General features: G+C 53.3%; 1 non-coding gene across 1 annotated transcript in view; it reads right to left on the bottom strand.

The window, feature by feature from the left end:
* Window positions 1–1,462, bottom strand: part of LOC126151241 (small subunit ribosomal RNA) — a 1,909-nt gene extending 447 nt beyond the window's left edge. Inside the window, exon 1 of the ribosomal RNA XR_007531869.1 lies at window positions 1–1,462. This exon is cut by the window's left edge and continues 447 nt beyond it. This is a non-coding gene — a ribosomal RNA (small subunit ribosomal RNA).
* Window positions 1,463–5,000: the final 3,538 nt, after the last annotated feature.

Below are 5,000 nucleotides of genomic sequence, written 5' to 3'. Positions count from 1 at the left end.
AAGGATGTCACGCGACTAGTTAGCAGGCTAGAGTCTCGTTCGTTATCGGAATTAACCAGACAAATCGCTCCACCAACTAAGAACGGCCATGCACCACCACCCACCGAATCAAGAAAGAGCTATCAATCTGTCAATCCTTCCGGTGTCCGGGCCTGGTGAGGTTTCCCGTGTTGAGTCAAATTAAGCCGCAGGCTCCACTCCTGGTGGTGCCCTTCCGTCAATTCCTTTAAGTTTCAGCTTTGCAACCATACTTCCCCCGGAACCCAAAAGCTTTGGTTTCCCGGAGGCTGCCCGCCGAGTCATCGGAGGAACTGCGGCGGATCGCTGGCTGGCATCGTTTATGGTTAGAACTAGGGCGGTATCTGATCGCCTTCGAACCTCTAACTTTCGTTCTTGATTAATGAAAACATACTTGGCAAATGCTTTCGCTTCTGTTCGTCTTGCGACGATCCAAGAATTTCACCTCTAACGTCGCAATACGAATGCCCCCGCCTGTCCCTATTAATCATTACCTCGGGTTCCGAAAACCAACAAAATAGAACCGAGGTCCTATTCCATTATTCCATGCACACAGTATTCAGGCGGGCTTGCCTGCTTTAAGCACTCTAATTTGTTCAAAGTAAACGTGCCGGCCCACCCAGACACTCAATAAAGAGCACCTTGGTAGGATTTCAACGGGGTCCGCCTCGGGACGCACGAACACGCACGAGGCGGTCGCACGCCTTCGGCTCGCCCCACCGGCAGGACGTCCCACGATACATGCCAGTTAAACACCGACGGGCGGTGAACCAACAGCGTGGGACACAAATCCAACTACGAGCTTTTTAACCGCAACAACTTTAATATACGCTATTGGAGCTGGAATTACCGCGGCTGCTGGCACCAGACTTGCCCTCCAATAGATACTCGTTAAAGGATTTAAAGTGTACTCATTCCGATTACGGGGCCTCGGATGAGTCCCGTATCGTTATTTTTCGTCACTACCTCCCCGTGCCGGGAGTGGGTAATTTGCGCGCCTGCTGCCTTCCTTGGATGTGGTAGCCGTTTCTCAGGCTCCCTCTCCGGAATCGAACCCTGATTCCCCGTTACCCGTTACAACCATGGTAGGCGCAGAACCTACCATCGACAGTTGATAAGGCAGACATTTGAAAGATGCGTCGCCGGTACGAGGACCGTGCGATCAGCCCAAAGTTATTCAGAGTCACCAAGGCAAACGGACCGGACGAGCCGACCGATTGGTTTTGATCTAATAAAAGCGTCCCTTCCATCTCTGGTCGGGACTCTGTTTGCATGTATTAGCTCTAGAATTACCACAGTTATCCAAGTAACGTGGGTACGATCTAAGGAACCATAACTGATTTAATGAGCCATTCGCGGTTTCACCTTAATGCGGCTTGTACTGAGACATGCATGGCTTAATCTTTGAGACAAGCATATGACTACTGGCAGGATCAACCAGGGAGCTGCGTCAACTAGAGCTGAGCAGCCGGCCGCCCGGGAGTGTGTCCCGGGGGCCCGCGCGAACACGCAAGCGTCCGCTCAATTATTCTGCAAACAGGAGGAGGCTGGGCTCCCCTGCACAATACACCTCGAAACCCTCTCAGGTCCCGGCGGCGCGCAGCGCCGTCCTAAGTACTTGGTCGGGTTCGAGAGAGGCGCAATCGCCCGGAGTTAGGCGAGTAGACGCTTTAGGTGCGACCACCCGTGCTCCCAACTGAGCTTGCCGCTGCCGACAGAGGCCCGGGAGCGTGCTGTCGTGGCATTGCCGGCGGGAGACAACACGCGCCACCTACGGTGACCGGCAGCTCCAACGCCAGCGCCACAGAAGGGCAAAGGCCCCACGTGGGTGCCGAAGCGAACTCTCCCAGCACAGCGCACGTGCCAACACGTCCGCACAACTGCGATACAAACCACCAGCGAGAACCGCTGGGGCGACCGAGCAGCAGACGGCGTCGCGGCGCCGAGTGCCGGGCGGCGGCGCATCCTCAACGCACACAGTCCTCAATCGGACCAGCACACTGCAGATGTCCACCGCGCTTCGCACCGGGTCCGCGAGGACCCACTTTGGCTGCACGGCGCCGCGCGCAGGGTGCCCCGGCGCGCAGCTGCGCCGCCTGCCGCGTCCGTCGGCCGGCGCGCCTGCCACTGGGCGCCCCCACCAGCCGGCTGTAGCGCGTGCGCCCACGCACCGCGCGGCCAGCACGCCGGGCGGCCCCCCCTCACCGGCCGGGGACAGTCCCACCCACCCACAGCCGCGTATCGCTTCACACCCAGATTCACATTCACGTTCGTTGGTATGGTGGGGACCGCTTCGTAGCTGTACCGATCGTTGCCCTCACAGATGTACCTCCAGCAAGATCAACCGCACCACAACGGGTTACCAGTTGTTCATTTGCGTAACGTCACCAGTAAACGTACACGTCCATCCCCGTTTGCAAAGTCAACTATTATTGCATGCCTGCCTGTCAGGTGTCAAGACACACTACATTCGCTCACATCCACGCAACAAAATGTGCCCGACTAGAGGGCACGTGGAAGGTGCCCCCGTACATATGCGATCTCCATTGCGCGACCAACTGTCAACCGGCCTCTGTAGCATGTCGCAGATGTGGAACGCGGGGCACCGTGCTATCACATTGTGTGAGAAGAGACTACTACGTCTGCATACACGCGCCACTACATGAACAGACGGCTCATGCTGATCGCCATCCACTGCGTCCATTACTCCCACACGTCTCTATGGCGTACCACACTGCAATGCAGCTGTTATGGGGAGATGACACATAGCTGTGTACACAACATTCTGAGCCGGTTGCGGTTGGACAACAATACATTAATGTAACGTGTCATATGCCAATTACAGAGCAGGGTAAGGCACAACGTGGGTTAGGTTAAGGCACAACGTGGGTTAGGTTAAGGCACAACGTGGGTTAGGTTAAGGCACAACGTGGGTTAGGTTAAGCCACAACGTGGGTTAGGTTAAGCCACAACGTGGGTTAGGTTAAGGCACAACGTGGGTTAGGTTAAGGCACAACGTGGGTTAGGTTAAGGCACAACGTGGGTTAGGTTAAGGCACAACGTGGGTTAGGTTAAGGCACAACGTGGGTTAGGTTAAGCCACAACGTGGGTTAGGTTAAGCCACAACGTGGGTTAGGTTAAGCCACAACGTGGGTTAGGTTAAGCCACAACGTGGGTTAGGTTAAGCCACAACGTGGGTTAGGTTAAGCCACAACGTGGGTTAGGTTAAGCCACAACGTGGGTTAGGTTAAGCCACAACGTGGGTTAGGTTAAGCCACAACGTGGGTTAGGTTAAGCCACAACGTGGGTTAGGTTAAGCCACAACGTGGGTTAGGTTAAGCCACAACGTGGGTTAGGTTAAGCCACAACGTGGGTTAGGTTAAGCCACAACGTGGGTTAGGTTAAGCCACAACGTGGGTTAGGTTAAGCCACAACGTGGGTTAGGTTAAGCCACAACGTGGGTTAGGTTAAGCCACAACGTGGGTTAGGTTAAGCCACAACGTGGGTTAGGTTAAGCCACAACGTGGGTTAGGTTAAGGCACAACGTGGGTTAGGTTAAGGCACAACGTGGGTTAGGTTAAGGCACAACGTGGGTTAGGTTAAGGCACAACATGGGGGTAGATTGCGGTACAAATTGCGTTACATTGCGGTGCAAATTGCGTTACATTGTGGTGCAAATTGCGTTACATTGCGGTGCAAATTGCGTTACATTGCGGTGCAAATTGCGTTACATTGCGGTGCAAATTGAGTTACATTGCGGTGCAAATTGAGTTACATTGCGGTGCAAATTGAGTTACATTGCGGTGCAAATTGAGTTACATTGCGGTGCAAATTGAGTTACATTGCGGTGCAAATTGAGTTACATTGCGGTGCAAATTGAGTTACATTGCGGTGCAAATTGAGTTACATTGCGGTGCAAATTGAGGTAGGTTAAGGTGCAACACAGGTTAGGTTAAGGTGACATAGGTTAGGTTAAGGTGACATAGGTTAGGTTAAGGTGACATAGGTTAGGTTAAGGTGACATAGGTTAGGTTAAGGTGACATAGGTTAGGTTAAGGTGACATAGGTTAGGTTAAGGTGACATAGGTTAGGTTAAGGTGACATAGGTTAGGTTAAGGTGACATAGGTTAGGTTAAGGTGACATAGGTTAGGTTAAGGTGACATAGGTTAGGTTAAGGTACAAACTGGGTTGTGTTATGGTACACATTGCGTTGTAGTACAGTACACGTTAGGTTTGGGTACGGTACACAATGTGGTATGGGATGGCGTGTTGTGGGGGGGGGGGGGGGGGTGAGGTTCGTTGATATCGACCGTAGGACGTGGATGCCCGAGGCAGCGTCAGTGTGTCAAAGGAGTTATGTCACGTCGGGATGCGCTTTCCGCCAGTGAGAGGGGGGGGGCGAGCCGTGTCTGTGGTTGCGGCAGACCTGTGTGTTTCATTCCTGCCAGTGTGTTTGTGCTGTAAGACGAGGCAGTGTGGTGATGTTGGGTGCACCCCTGTGTAGGACATGTGTGGGTGTTGGTGGCTTATCTGAGCAATTGTGGTTGTCGGACGAGTGGGATATTCTGTTTTATGATTGGACCTCCTGGCCTGGTTATCATAGTCTGGTTGGTGTACTGTGGCGGATAGGATGCACCGGACGTTGGTCCATGCCGGTGCTTAATTATTGTATCTGTGTTTGTTACAGGCAGAGAGTAGTGTGTGATAGAGTGTGTGGGTGATAGAGTGTGCGGGTGACGTGTGGTTCGTTTTGTTTGCACAGACGTTCAGCATGTATAGGGGCATTTGCGTATTTGATCTATCTATGTGGGCCTGCATAGTTTACTGAGCAGTGCTGCGAGGTGACTGAACTACGAGCGACGTACTCATTTACAGCGGAATGGTTGCCTTCTACCAAAGATGGAGTATCGACTCTACGACAGCGTTGGCACCGCAGGAAGCGGTGTCGTACAATGGCCCCCACACCGTCATCGTTGTGCGG

Source organism: Schistocerca cancellata, unplaced genomic scaffold (assembly GCF_023864275.1).
Source record: "Schistocerca cancellata isolate TAMUIC-IGC-003103 unplaced genomic scaffold, iqSchCanc2.1 HiC_scaffold_1046, whole genome shotgun sequence".
Taxonomy (NCBI): Eukaryota; Metazoa; Arthropoda; class Insecta; order Orthoptera; family Acrididae; genus Schistocerca; species Schistocerca cancellata.
Note: the sequence above shows the minus strand (reverse complement) of the source record. Positions and strands in the feature narration are given on the sequence as shown.